Source organism: Cucumis melo, chromosome 12 (genome assembly GCF_025177605.1).
Source record: "Cucumis melo cultivar AY chromosome 12, USDA_Cmelo_AY_1.0, whole genome shotgun sequence".
NCBI classification, from domain to species: domain Eukaryota; kingdom Viridiplantae; phylum Streptophyta; class Magnoliopsida; order Cucurbitales; family Cucurbitaceae; genus Cucumis; species Cucumis melo.
Window position 1 is genome coordinate 4,856,811 of NC_066868.1, and position 15,579 is coordinate 4,872,389.

At 34.6% G+C, this 15,579-nt stretch overlaps 1 long non-coding RNA gene across 7 annotated transcripts; it reads left to right on the forward strand.

Annotated features, from left to right (window-relative positions):
• Window positions 1-6,933: 6,933 nt before the first annotated feature.
• Window positions 6,934-12,828, forward strand: LOC103501825 (uncharacterized). Of its 7 annotated transcripts, none has more exons than XR_007816240.1 (6): window positions 6,934-7,398; window positions 8,253-8,325; window positions 8,829-8,908; window positions 10,502-10,825; window positions 11,719-12,417; window positions 12,499-12,828. It is a non-coding gene; the product is annotated as an uncharacterized LOC103501825 (long non-coding RNA). The 7 variants fall into 7 exon arrangements; XR_007816236.1 differs by having other exon boundaries at window positions 10,502-10,549; window positions 10,641-12,417; XR_007816235.1 differs by having other exon boundaries at window positions 10,502-12,417.
• The last annotated feature ends 2,751 nt before the right edge of the window (window positions 12,829-15,579 follow it).

Consider the following 15,579-nt stretch of genomic DNA (forward strand, 5'->3'; position numbering starts at 1 on the left):
ATTAATTTAAGAGAATAATTCAAAAATTAAAAAGAAACATTTAATATATGTGGTTGTATTTGTTTGTATGAGGTTTTCAGAGAAATATGTTTTATGGAGCTGAACTTGTGTTTAATTTGATGTAGTATGGTTCGATTTCTAATACTTGATCATCTGATACTCTCTTGGTTTGAATGTGTGTAAGTCCTCGAACACGATCTACACTACGCGTTAAATCTATAGTTTAAATTTAATGAATTTAATTAAACCAAATTTAATTAAATAGCATTATTAATACATTAATTAATTCTCTAATTATTAATTAGTTATTAATATTAAATATTTATATTTAATTTAATCCATACTTGAATCATATTTATATATAAATTTCTCTCATAGACTATAGTTTTATTATGTATCATATATGCATTAAAATTTAACCTATAGTTTTAATATTTATATAGTTCAACATTAAATTAATAATTGAACTCATTCAAATACTTTATTCTTTCATAAATTAATTTAGAATCATATCCAAAATTAAATTTATATAATAAAATTTAGTTAAAATATAAACTTTATAATATAATGTATTACCATACATTATATTAATTTACTTCATACATTATTAATTTTTAAAGTAAATTTGAACATTTCAAATTACAATCAATATGTATAAACTTCATTACCTTTTACGAGCTTGGAACAGGTCTTAGTGGATCTATAGATTAGAAACTACAATGATATGAAGTTAATTGGCTAAACTCATGAATCACATTAATCAATATTCGTTAACTGTGTGTACACTCTACTAAATACTCATAGTTGAACTCTTCTCATTGTAGATATAATTTTGCGTCCACGAATATAGACCAATAATAGTAAGTTAGTACTTCACAAGTGTCCTTAACACCAGCTAAGTCAAATTACTGTTTTACCCCTGGGTCACTTCTAGTTCTTAATTACCAGTGCTCCTTTAACGAACAACGACTTGTTTTATGGTCCAATCAATAAATAAAAACGCCATCGAGGATAGCATTACAAGAAATAGAGGCTTTTCCGATGCCAAAAAGGACGTCGGCACAAAGAACGTCGGGAATAGGGGTATTCCCGACGTCGGACAGACGCATCATGAAAGCCGCGTTGGAGAAAACGCCACGCACAATGCGTCGAGAAAAAGGGTATTCCCAACGCATGATTGACGCGTCGGAAAAACCTTTTAATGAGCGTCGGGAATACTATTATTCCCGATGCGATAATGGGGATCTCTTGACGTTTTCGTGCTGCATCGAGAGATGCCCTTTTTAAACGTTTCAGTTTTGTTTTACACGGAACTGAAAACGAAAGGAAAAGGGAGAAGAGAGAAACGAAGTTTCTTCGCTGTCCGTAGCTCGCTGTCGTCTGTTCTGTCGTCATTATCGTCCCTCGCCGTTCTGCCACCTTAGGTAAGTTTAAATACAAAGTTTGTTTAGTTTAAATATAAGTTTTAGGGTTTTTTTTTTTAAGAAAATTGTTTTAGGATTTTGTTTTGAAATAGATTTTTTTTTGTTAAATGTATTTTTATATAGAATGTGTGTAATTTGTGGTTGAATTGAAATTTGAAGGGTTTAGGATTTAGGATTTATAGTTAAATTGAAAATTGAATTTGGGGGGGGGGGGGGGGGGGGGGAGGTTATAGTTAAATTGAAAATTGAATTGGAGAGGGGGTTATAGTTAAATTGAAATTTGAGGGAGGGGGTTATAGTTGAATTGAAATTGGAAGTGGGGTTTTGAAATTTGAAGGGGGTTATACTTAAATTGAAATTTGAAGGGGGGATTACTAGCTAAATTGAAATTTGAAGAGGGGTTATGGTTGCATTGAAATTTGAAGGGGGGTTTATAATTAGGTTATGTTGGTTATGCTGCAATTATGGTAGCCTTTGTAGTTTGGAGGGGTTTGTAGGATGCGAAGATTTTGAAATATATTTTTGTTAATAATTAGGTTGTGTTGGCTATCTTGCAGTTATGGTAACCTCTGTAGTTTGAAGTTAGTTATTGAAAAATAGTGAAAATTCAGGGGAGTAAGTTATGGATGTGAGAGAGTGAGAGAGATATGTTTCTAATCAAACTTATTTATGTTTTAAGGACTTAAGCGATGGACAAGGGTTGGATGAAACTTAGAAATAAGTTCTCCTTTGAGTATAGACAGGGAGTGACCCAATTTTTAGAATTTGTCAAGTTTCACTTGATGCCTACGAACGACTAAGGTGTCCATGCAAGAGATGTTTGAATTTAAATTGGAGCTCATTAGAGGGTGTGGAACGACATCTACTGACTATTGGAATATCCCCCTACTACACAAAATGGGTGTATCACATGGAGAGTCATTAAGCTTTAGAGGTACAGAAAGCTTTGAGGAAGGAATTAGGTAAGTTGACGTTGGAAGAGAATACATCAAGGTCATCAAGGGCGATCTACAAGTACGTGCAATACACAAATCTGTTTTCATTTGAAACATACTTAAGGTAACCAAGCTAATGTGTGGTTTTCTGTAATATGTAGCACTTTTTCATGCTTGATTTCAACGATCTAGCAATGAATAGATTTGTTGAGCATCAAATACTCACTTGTTTCAAGGATTTTATGGGCGATTGTCACAGACACTTAAAAAAGTACAGCGACCCTGAACAAGCACATGCCAACCCACCGCACATATCGGTGGGACGTATGGAAGATTGACACTTTTTCTGCGATCACTACATGAGCTTTGCATTTCAGGTAAGCCTTTATATTTTGTAATGGTTATTTTATTCAACTTTTTATATGTATAAGAAATAAACAATTGTTTTCATGCAGGAGCAATCACAGACGAATAAGTCTACTAGATAAAAGCAGCCTTACAATCATAGCAGTGAGTCGAAGTTGTTTCTACAATAACAGCACTTGCTCATTGAGCAACGAGGAAAGCCGGTTGAATCAAATGCATGTGTTCCTTTGGGTTCATCGAAGATCAAAGATTTTCCTATGAAATCATTAGATTGTGTGTTTGGGAACGCACCAGTTTAGGGATACTTCTTTACAGGATCCTAACGGAAAGTTAATAGACACCTAGCAAGACTAGTAATAGGTACCTTCCTGAGTAGAAGTTTATACTCACTCTTTCTATGTTTAATTTTTCAGGCAAAGGTAGAGGTAGAGGGAACCTGGAGAATGACAAGAAGTGACCGCGACTTGTCATAGGAAAATGTTTTGATTTTGCTTTTACTTTACAATTTTGATTTCAGTATTTTTGTATTCTTTGATTTTTTTTTTCTCTTTTAAAATTAGATAGGGCCCAAGCTAGAATTTTATTTTTAGAGATTTATTTCTACATACTTTGATTTATTTATAATTATGACGAGCATTTGAGACTTTCAGTAAAAGTTAGTCATATTTTCCATTTTGTTCAGAAGTTTTTATTTTCCTTCAATTTAGTTTTCATTTTGTTCAGAGAGTTTTTATTTTCCTTTAAGTAGTAATGACCTCAGCTTAATATAAAAAGTTGGGTCATTACAGTTGGTATCAAAGCCTAAGTTTTAGGTTCTACAGACTGACTTACAATGTGAATCTTTTTTTTTTTACCCCTATGGATAATACGGTCCTTTGTCACTCGTCAGGTATGTTTTATGATTCATGATGATGCATATGTTTATGACCTTGCCTGAATTAAACTAGATAAGTATGAATGTTGTTATGGTATTATGAAAGACTTTTGGTGGTGGAATTTAGGAAAAATTTTGCCACGTAGAGGTACTCGTAAAGGTGGTAGAGAAGGCAGAGCAGCTGGACGTATCCAGCCTAAAGAACAACCTATCGTGCAAGCTACCAACCCCATTGCACTTATCACTCAGGTAGCCTCGCTGCAACGGAGCAGAGGTTCCAAGATATGCTAAGAGAGGTGTTGGCACCGTATCAAGCTGTCCAGCAAACCTCACCAGTCCCTATTCACACCTTAGTGGAATCCTAGAGCATGCTAGATCAACTGTCAGTAGAAGCTAAACATTTTAGGGATTTCAGAAAGTACAACCTTAAGACATTCGACGAATCCTTAGAATACCCCACCAACGCTCAAATGTGATTGGCTTCTGCAGAGACCATCTTTCGGTATATGAGGTGCCCTAATAACCAGAAGGTTCAGTGTCCTGTATTCTTGTTGACGGACAGGGGCATCGCCTAGTGGGAGACTACAGAGAGGATGTTGGGTGGTGACGTCAATTAGATCGTTTGGGAGCCGTTTAAGGAGAATTTCTATGCAAAATTCTTCTCTGCTAACATGAGAGATACCAAGTAACAAGAATTCCTAGAACTGCAGCAAGGCGATATGACTGTGGAGCTGTATGATGCAGAATTCGATATGTTGTCCCACTTTGCTCTTGAGATGGTAGCGTTTAAGGCTACCGGGGCTAACAAGTTTGTTAGAGGTCTCAGGTTAGATCTCTAGAGTTTCGTCCGAACCTTCAAGTCAGCCATCCATGCTGACGCATTGTGCCTGACAGTGGATATGAGTTTACATGAGAGGGTTGATCCATCCAAGGTTGCAGGGAAAGGGTCAACCTTAGGTCAGAAGAGGAAGGCTGAGTTGTAGCCTACCGTTGCACCATAGAGGAATCTGAGGTCAGGTGGTGTTTTTCAATGGCATCGTTAGGAGATTATTGAAGCTAGTAAGACCTTGAAAGAACTACTTGTCTGTCGTAGTTGTGGGAGGTGTCATGGAGAACGTTACTTAGCAAGAAGTGGAGTGTGTTATAAGTGCAAGCAACCATGGCACATAACTAACTTTTGTCCTCAGAAATTGTTTGAGACTGCCTTGAATCAGACTTCCACTTTCTAGCAATGAAGAGTATTTGCCACTACTCGTTAGGAGGCCAAGCAAGCAGCACAGTGGTGATAGGCAAGCTTCTAATCTTGGGGCATTTCACATTTGTGTTGTTTGACTCTATGTTTTCTCACTCTTTTATATCCTCAGTATTTGTTCAGCATGTGTGTTTAGAGGTAGAACCCTTGAGTTGTATGTTATCAGTTTCTACTCCATCTAAAGAAATTATGTTATTCAAGGAAGAGATAAAAGCATGTCAAGTAGAAATAGCAAACCATGTGTTAGATGTAACTTTGTTAGTTTTAGACATGCAAGACTTTGATGTAATTCTAGATATGGATTGGCTATCTTCTAACAATGTATGTATAGACTATTCTCGCAAGGAAGTAGTTTTTAATCCTCCTTCTGCCACTAGTTTCATGTATAAGGGCGTAGGGACTATGGTTCTACCCAAAGTTATCTAAACTATGAAAGCTAGTAAGCTACCTAACCAGGGTTCTTGGGGCATCTTGGCTAGCGTAGTAGACACAAGAGAGCCTGAAGTTTTCTTATCATTTGAATCGATGGTAAGGGTATTCCCTGATGATTTTTCTAATGAGCTTTTAGAATTTCCGCCTCACAAAGAGATTGATTTTGCTATTGATTTAGAGCCAGGTACTGTTCCCATATCAAGAGCTCCATATAGAATGGCCTTAGCCGAGCTGAAGGTTCAGTTACAGAAATTGCAGGACAAGGGTTTCATTCGATCTAGTGTGTCACCTTGGGGAGCACCAATATTGTTTGCAAAGAAGAAAGATGGGGCGATGCGCCTTTACATTGATTATAGAGAGCTTAATAAGGTGACAGTAAAGAACAGATATCCGCTACTCAGAATCGATAATTTGTTTGATCAGTTACAAGGAGCCACTGTATTATCTAAGATTGACTTACGTACAAGCTATCACCAGTTGAGAATTAGAGACAATGGTATTCCTAAGGCTGCTTTTCGTTACACATATGGGCATTACGAGTTTATTATAATGTCTTTTGGTTTGACAAATGTGCTGTTGTATTTATGGATATGATGAACAGGGTGTTTAAGGATTTCTTAGACACTTTTGTGATAGTTTTTATTGATGATATCTTGGTTTACTCCAAGACAGAGGTTGAGCATGAGGAGCATTTGCATCAAGTTTTAGAGACCCTTCGAGCCAATAAACTATATGCTAAGTTTTCTAAGTGTGTTTTCTGGCTGAATAAGGTGTCTTTTCTTGGCCATGTAGTATCTAGTGAAGGAGTTTCTGTAGACCAAGCAAACATTAAAATTGTTACCAGTTGACCTCGACCTTCTACAGTTAGTAAAGTTCATAGTTTTCTGGGTTTAGCAAGTTATTATTGAAGGTTTGTGGAAGATTTCTCTCGTATAGCCAGTCCTTTAACTCAGTTGACTAGAAAAGAGACTCCTTTTGTTTGGAGCTCAGCATATGAGAGCAGTTTCTAGGATCTTAAGCAGAAGCTTGTTACCGCACTAGTCCTTACAGTACCAGATGGATCTGGAAGCGTTGTGATTTACAGTGACGCCTTTTAGAAAGGACTAGGTTGTGTTTTGATGCAGCAGGGTAAGGTGGTTGCTTATGTCTCTCATCAGTTGAAGAGTCATGAGTAGAACTACCCTACCCATAATTTAGAGTTGGCAGCAGTGGTTTTTGCACTGAAGATATATGAAGACACTACTTGTATGGTGAGAAGATACATATCTTTACTGACCATAAGAACCTGAAATACTTCTTCACTCAGAAGGAGTTAAACATGAGATACAGAGAAGATGACTTGAGTTAGTAAAGGACTATGACTGTGAGATTTTGTACCACCCAGGTAAGGTGAATGTGGTAGTTGATGCTCTTACACTAGAAGAAATATGCTCTTTGATGTCACTTGGAAAAAATGAAAATGGATCTTTAATGTCGCTTTAAAAAATGTGGATGTTTAATGTCGGTTTTAAACCGACATCAAAGAGGAAGGATTAATCTCGGTTTAAAACCGACATTAAAGACCTGCTTTTTTTAAACCGACATTGAAAGTAATAATTTAAATGTTTGTCTCCCTCCTCACTTGTTTTTTAGGGTTCATATATATGGTAACAGATGAAGAAATGAAAGAGTTCCCTCTCACATATCACTACTGTCTCTTTTACATCTACAAACCCTATTCATCTTCTATCTCCATGTCCACGAAACCCACTTGAATGGCTGCGTGAACCACGACTGATGACCATTGCATGGAAGAATAAACAAAAACTCCATTAGTTTTTTCTCAATCGAATCATGCAACTCAAATCCTTTGATCTGGTTGAAGTTGAGTTCGATTTCTGAAAAGCGGTGGCGCTATGCGATCGATCCTGTAGCAGAATGATGATGCGGCGGTGCTCAAATTGCAGCCACAATGGTCACAACTCTCAAACTTTTTCGAATTGCATTGTGAAGCTCTTTGGAGTCTGATTAACCAACAGTTCCATCCGAATTCTGAGCATTGTGCTGCGGATGACGAAAATGCATTGAAGGAATTCGTTCCTAGCTCTTCTTCTAGTTGCCATGAGAGGAAGCAAGGTTTGGGAATTATTACTGTTACTTATTCGTCTTTGACAATGAGCTACTTGATTTATTCTACTCTAGAATCTCTTTTTTTATCCTTAAGGAACAATAAGTTATTTCTCTAGGTTTTGCCCTTAAGATGATGATTACCTTAGACGTTATCTGGAGACTGAAGAGCTATCTTTGTCAATTCTTAAGCAAGCTTTGAAAAATTTAATCCACCTTTCGTGGCTTTTTCCTTTTATTAAAGAGACATGGGTATTTTATATGAAAATCGTCTGCTTAATAGTTCAAAGCTTAAAAATTTGTGTTTTATAGAGCAGGTGATTGCAACTACACAGAATCTTGAAAATCTTTTCTTATAGCAATTTTTCCGAAGTAGCTTTAGGATTACTTGATATCCTGCAAGAGGTAGCGAGATGGAAGAGCCTGTATGCTATGTTAGATTCATCTTGAGTTTTTAAATATAATGGATATAGAGGATTCGTCGAGGACATTTTTATTGGCTCATGTTTGAAAAGTAAATGCAGATTTTCTAACTCAGAAATGCCTAATTTCATAATAGATATGTCATGCTATTTTAAAATTTTAAGATTTTAAAATCTGAAAAATGAAGAACACATAATTCACATCTATCAATGAGGTTTGAGATTTCTCCCTTTCTTATATCTTTTTTATATGCATCTAAAATTACTAGTAGCTAATCAACATGGCAGACTAAATTAAGGTTATTTCACTGTATTTAGATCTCCCTAATTTACATTTGTGTCCTTATAATTTGTACTTTCATTTTTCTTTTCTTTCAATTTATAATCTCATTCACTCTCGAGTTCATGATTGAAATTTGTATTTTGCTTGAAATTTTGCAGCCAAAGATTGACTGTTAAAGAAAGTCTTTAGCCAGAGATCATACCTATTACAAGCAAGAAAGTATCTGGCAAGGTCTATAATACCATCTTGTTGAATTTACTCATAGGCGTCTAGTAAAGGACCTGAATGTTCTCCCACATTGTTTTATGATATGAAGATGCTTACTTGGCTTTATTATATTTTGTTGTTGGCTTCTTTTATTTATTTATTTACTTTTTTTATCTTTGTTTTATAGATACTGTGATATGTGTGGGAAAGTGAAGAATTCTTACAATTTCTCTCAAGATCCTAATTTTGTTAGATCTATTCAAATTATTCTGTTGTGTGAGAAAGGACATTAAATAAAGGTTTATTTATTTCATTGATGTTTCTTCATCTTTAACTTGCAAGATTGCTTTAGAGAGAAATTTTACATGGGATGCAATGCAAAGTTTGTTCAAGTTGTACTTTGAGCCTTCTTCAATCATCATTTTGTCTTTCATTGAGAGTCTGAGATAAGTACGTGTCCATTATTTTTAAGACTTGTCCTCAGTTGTAAAATTTCAGAAATGATAATCATGACATTCTTGTTTCAGTGTAGATTTTGATCGCAATATGACGAATTCTTGCTAGTGCGGGTATCTCACATTGTATCAAGGTTTTTTAGGTTAGCTCGGTAAGGATTTAACGTTTATTCATTGGAAAACGAAGTGTTTGGTATTAATAGCTAAGGAGATAGATGTGATATAATAATCTGTCAATTAAATACAGAAGATGGTGATACTATGATTTCCTATTTTCAATATTCATTTCACATTTACTATAGGAATTATTTTCTGCTAGCCATTGGCCCATTTGTTTTTTTAGAAAGTTAAATTTTCTTTCATTCATTTGGTAAAATCTATTTGTAAAAGTAAGAGTCAATCTACGGAAATGTTAACATCTCTGGAGCTGCTAAGGAAATTCCATTCTAAAAATCTTGGAATTGGAAACTTATGTAACTTTTTGAATGGGTTGATGAAACTTTATTCCCTATGTACATGGATTTAAAAATGTGAGTTGTTTGAAAGCACAAAAGTTATTCAAGGCTTAAGTATGAGGCCGAACTTTTCTTGTGAGGTGTGCAATGGAAAATGTAGGTAACTTTTATATATACACTAAAATATATTATTATATTAGTAAGATCAGGAATGTGTTAAAAGTAGTTTTTAGGAGATCATCGAGAGGAATGAACCTTTCACTTATGAGTTCGATGCATTTTTTTTCATTTTTTCAAACAAAAGTTAAATAGTTCTTATCCATTGATCTTGGATTCCTGAACTGTAGAGTTAAATAGGCAATTCTGTTTTAAGCTTTAATTGTTGAAGTCTTACTTGTCCTGCAAATGTTGTATTGCCTTTGGTTCATTTTGAGAAATTTGGGACAGACATTGTTGACAGTTGAATTTGCACACACCGCTATAAATTAACACTTGATGCCTTTTATTCTTTCTCTGCTGTATGGATTCTATTGCTACCATTGTCTTGTTGTTGTATTATTTGCTGCAAACCTATATGTTTCAACTACGTTTATACCTATTGAAAAAGATTTGTACATCACATATACCTTTCAGAATTTAGGGTGGATGATTTCAAGTTCCTGACCGAATAACTTGCTGCAAGAAAAAGTATAGTAGCTGAACAATCCAATACTAAAGTTTCTAGTATGGGTGGGTGGACTAAACTTTTCAAAGGCCATAAAAGCTCATATAGGAATTTTGAAACTATTTAATATTGAAGTTTCTAGTATGGTTGCTGCTGGACAATGTTGCATGGCATTTAGTACACTTGTCTTTGTTGGAGACTCCATGTTGTGGTATTCTTCTTATTCTTGGAATTTTGAAACTATTTAAGAGTACATCACCTCTATTCATATTGCTTTTATGTTCATGTTTTTATGGGTAAAGTTGAGTTCTTTTTCATTTGGAGTCATACTATTTTGAATTCATACAATGCTGTTTGTATCTTGAATGTTGTCAACTTCTTTCAATTTGTAAGCAATTGCATATACTTTTAATGTTTAGGAAAATTCTGAGGCAGCTAAAATTGTTGATATTTATAAGTCTAAATTATGAAGTTTTCTTTTGGGAAACTTCATAACTAATATTCTCTTCTCCCAATTATTAATTTATGTTGTAAGTAATTTTTAGCATTGTGCTCTGGAAGTGAGCTCATGTTTTAGCTCAAAATTAATCTTTTTAATGTATATGGTTGATCGAACAATTATGTAGAAAAGCAGCTTGTAGCAAAATTGGTATTGGGTCATCTTCTCCTTGCAGGTTTGTATTATTTAAAACTTTAATCAATACCCCCATTTGTTATTTGATTATTGAAATAGTCTTTTGTGAATCATACTAATGTTTAGAACAGTGTTTTCACTATAATGCAAATCAATGATTGGGAGAATAGTCAAATTGCTACAAGCACTATAATGATAATCTTCATAAAAGATTGATGTTTTTGGGTTTGGCATATTGGTTCTTGAACTTTTGACAGGGCAAAAAGCACTTGATGTTGACAATGGTCAAATTCGAAAGGGAATGATCCTCGAATGGGTATGTCTCTTTCTTATGATGTGTTGTTTGCTTATCATTTGGTACTTTTATTAAACTTACTATTTGTATTACTCTCTTCTTGTAATAACTTTTCATAATGTTCCTTTGTTTCACATTCTATTGTTATATTATAGAAATAAGCTTTTTTATTCTCACAGCGATGAAGATTTGAGTAAGTTTCATATTTTTGTCTGTTTTATGTTTCTTTAATTGGCATTGCAAATTTATTGCAGTTGCATTATCTTTTGTTTTCTTTTTCTACGTAATTGAAGATTTGAGTAAGTATGATTTACTCATCAATGTGTGGAAGGGAAATCTTATTTATGGGAGATTTCTATTTAATCTCTTGTCTTATTATTGGTAATAATTGCAAGCTACACAACAAGTTTGACATAAATCCTTACATTTCAACAACTTTGGTCTCCAATACGAGGAATTGATGACTTGGTTGCAAGTAATTTATTTTGGATGTTTGTCTTGATTTTTGGCGGGTATTCTTCTAGAATTAATTTGAAAGTTTATAATAAATCTGGATTGAATTTTGGTTTTCTTGTCAAAACATTACGGTTCTCAGAATTGGAGTTTGATTTGCAAAATTTCATTTTGTTTTTGCAACCATCTTTTAAGTTTATGAATATCAAGCAGTTTCAGAGGTGAGTTCATGTTTGTTATTGTTGTTGTTGTGAGACGGTGGAGTGGTGATATTTCTTTATCTGTGGAGGAGAATATCCTTTGGCTTGTGTTTATTTTGATTTTTTTATTTTATTATTGAATTGAGTTTGTAGTTTCTAAAGAAATATGAGAAAAACCGTTCAGACATGGCTTGTTTGGTAGTTTTGAAGATGAACTCTGTAAGCTGTTGTCTGATTATTTGACCCATTCTTGTATTACAGGCTTCGTGAATTGAAACAGCTTGGTGAATACTTTTGTATGTTTATTCATTTTTGTGAATGATGTTCTATATTTAATTGTTAGTCCTTGAATTTGAGGTCGCTACATTCACAAATATGAATATGTATTTAGGAGGTGTGCATATGATACTTTTAGGCTAGCTACTTAAAATCAGAAATTGGCATTTAGTCAAATATTGCTGAGGATTTCCTGATTATAATCAGATTTTTAAGTTAATAAACTGGTATTATTGATAGAAGCTTGTGCTTCACTCGTTGTTTGGTTTGGAGTCTAGACTGAACTTTTTCTCGACAGTTTGACAGTAAGGTTTAGCTGAAGTTTTGTAGGTACAAAATTTATATTCAACGTATTCTATTAGTTTCATGTGCTTACAATCAAGTTTGTATACTTTCAGGTGTGACACATATGGTATGGAGGTAAGGATAGAGAATATTGATTTTAATCGGGTTGGTCTAGTGATCAAAATAGTAATTTATTTCTAGAGTAACCTCTTTGTTTCACAAGGGAACAAGCTAAAGGTGATATCCAAAAATTATTTTTGATGAAACATAAGATTAATTTGTATTCAATTTATATACATGCAGTGTCCTCGTCAATTGGATTATGTAGAGTGTGGGTACTACGTGCAAAATTACATACATGAGATAGTGCATAATTCTAGTACTTCTATTACTAGCCTTGTAAGTTTCTACTTTAACTTTTTACATATTACAATTTATGATCTAAACTCATACTTTCCATATCTTTCTCTTTGTGCGTAGTTCAATACCAAAAGTGCATATAGGCAAGAGGAGATTGACGAGATTCGAACCAAATGGGCAGCTTTTGTTAGTAGATTTGTGTAAGCTTTTGAATGTTTTTTTTTTTTTGGTCCAGTTAAGTTAGTAGTTGATTTCTGTAGTTAAGTTAGTAGTTGGTCGAGTTAAGTTAAGTTTTTTAGGGTCGGGCAGTCCTATAGTTTTTTTAAGGACAGGTGGTCTCGTACTAATTGTTGTTTGTTAGATAGTTTGTACGTATACTTTAGTTAGTGGAGGAACTTTCTATTGTACATATACATTGGTTATTAATCACGATCTTATATATTATCTTTATATTTTTGAGTTTTCACTTATAGTTGTTGGTTGTTGTTTAAATATGTGATTATATATAGGAGTTGGATGATTGTATTTGTTGTAGTACTATATAGAAGGGTGGAAAGGTGCTCATATTTTATGTGTTGGATGATCGTATTTGCTGTAGTACTATATGGAAGTGTGGAAAAGTTTGCTAGTATTTTAGTGTTAGATCTTATGTTATTGGTTTGCCATGGAGGGCAACATGTGTTGTTTGATATGTGTGATTATATATATAGGTGGATATATTGGAAGATTTGGAGTAGTTGGACTTATGGTATTGAATATAGTTGTGTTTATTGATATGTGATTATATGTAGGTGTTGGATGATGTGTATTTGTTGTAGTTCTATATGGAAGTGTATGCTAGAATTTCAGGTATTCTTGTGTGCATTGCAGGTGAACTAGTTATAAGGTTTACCATTGAGTAGTAGGCATTTTATAGCCAGCGTGCAAGCAATTTTTTTACTTTTTACAATATACGATGACGAACATTTCCGGACGTAGTTCAAGCCAAATAATGTCGGTTTTGCCATCATAAAAACTAGTGTAAGTACGACATTAAATGTATCTTTAATGTCGGTTTTAAAAACGACATTAAAGACATCTTTAATGTCGGTTAAAAAAAATTAAAGACATCTTTAATGTCAGTGGAAAAACGACATTAAAGATCTCTTATAAGTGACATTAAAGATCTCTTATAAGTGACATTAAAGATATCTTTAATGTCGGTTATCCACCGACATTAAAGATCAACCGACATTAAAGGCCTTCAATAACATCTTTGAAGGTGTTGGTTTATAACCGACATTGAAGGCCTTTAATGTCAGTTTGTAACCGACATTAAAGATGAAGCCCAACCGACATTAAAGACCTTTAATAACGCTCGCAAAGATGTCGGTCGCCAAGTGACATTAAAGACCTTTAATGTCGATTTTAAGCCGACATTAAAGGCCAGATTTCTTGTAGTGTTATTAGGAAGATATCACATTTAGCAGCACTTATTACTGAGCAAATTCCCTTGCATAGAGACTTTGAGAGAGCTGGAAGTCACCTTACAGTTGGCTCAATTGTCGGTGCAACCAACTTTGAGACAGAGGATTATTGTTGCCCAGTTTAATTATCCATATTTGGTTTAGAAGCGTCGCCTAAAAGAAGCAGGGCAAACTGAGGAGTTCTCCACATCCTCTAATGATGGACTTATGTTTGAGAGACAGTTATACGTGTCAGCATACAATATAGTTAAGATTGAGCTTTTGACTAAGGCACATAGTTCCCCATTTTCTATGCATCATGGCAGTACAAAGATGTACCAGAACTTGAAGCGAGTTTACTGGTGGCAAAATATGAAGAGAGAAGTGGCAGACTTCGTTAGTAGATGTTTGGTCTACCAGCAGGTTTGTTACAACCCTTGAATGTGCTAGAGTGGAACTGGGAGAACGTGTCTACAGACTTCATCATAGGACTGCCTAGGACCCTAAAGTCTTATACGGTGATTTGGGTTGTTGTTAACAGGCTCACGAAGTCCGCCCATTTCATTGCAAGGAAATCCACTTATACTGCCAGTAAGTGGGTACAGTTATGTATGACTGAGATAGTGAGACTATATGGGGTGCTTGTATCAATTGTTTCTGATAGAGATGCTCGTTTCACTTCAAAGTTTTGGAAAGGACTTTAGATTGCCTTGGGCACGAGATTAGATTTCAGCACAACCTTTCATCCTCAGACCGATGGTCAAATAGAGCATTTGAATCAAATTTTAGAGGATATGCTATGGTCTTGTGTTCTAGAGTTTACAGGGAGTTAGGACTCCCATTTGCATTTCATGGAGTTCGCTTATAATAACAATTATAAGGCTACCATTCATTCGAAGCTTTGTATAGTAGGTGCTGTATATCTTTTATGTGTTGGGGTGAGGTTGGTAAGCGAAGAATGTTAGGTCCTGAGCTAGTTCAAACCACCAATAAAGCTATACAGAAGATTAGAGCTCGTATGTTGACAGCACAGAGCAAACAGAAGAGTTACTCTGATGAACGGTGTAAGGATCTCGAGTTTAACATAGGAGACATGGTTTTTCTAAAGGTAGCACCTACAAAAGGTGTTTTGAGATTTGAGAAGAAGGGAAAAGCTAAGTCCACGTTTTGTAGGACCATTTGAGGTACTTGAACAGATCGGCCCCGTAGTTTATCATTTGGCGTTGCCTCCGTCATTTTCTATAGTTCATGATGTATTCTATGTCTCTATGTTAAGTAAGTATATAGCAAACCCGATGCATATAGTTGACTTTGAACCATTGCAAATTAATGAAAATTTGAGCTATGAGGAGCAACTCGTTGAGATTTTGGTAAGAGAGGTCAAACTGCTCCGTAATAGAGGAATTTCATTGGTTAAAGTTCTTTGGCGAAACCACAAAGCTGATGAGGCCACATAGGAAAGAGAGGATGACATGAGAACCTAATATCTCGAGCTGTTCGAGGATTAGAACTTTCAAGGACGAAAGTTTCTCAAAGGAAGGAAGATTGTAACACCCCAAAGTAAGGTAATTTTAATTTAATCTTATTGGTTTAATTTTTAATTATGTTGGATTTATTGGGGTGTTAATTTAAAATAATTTGAGAATTTGTTTGGTTTGTGGAAATTAAAATTAATTAAATATTTTTGGATGAATATTTAATTAATTATATAATTTGGAATTTTTGATGTTGTAAAGTTTTGATGTAAGTTGTTTGA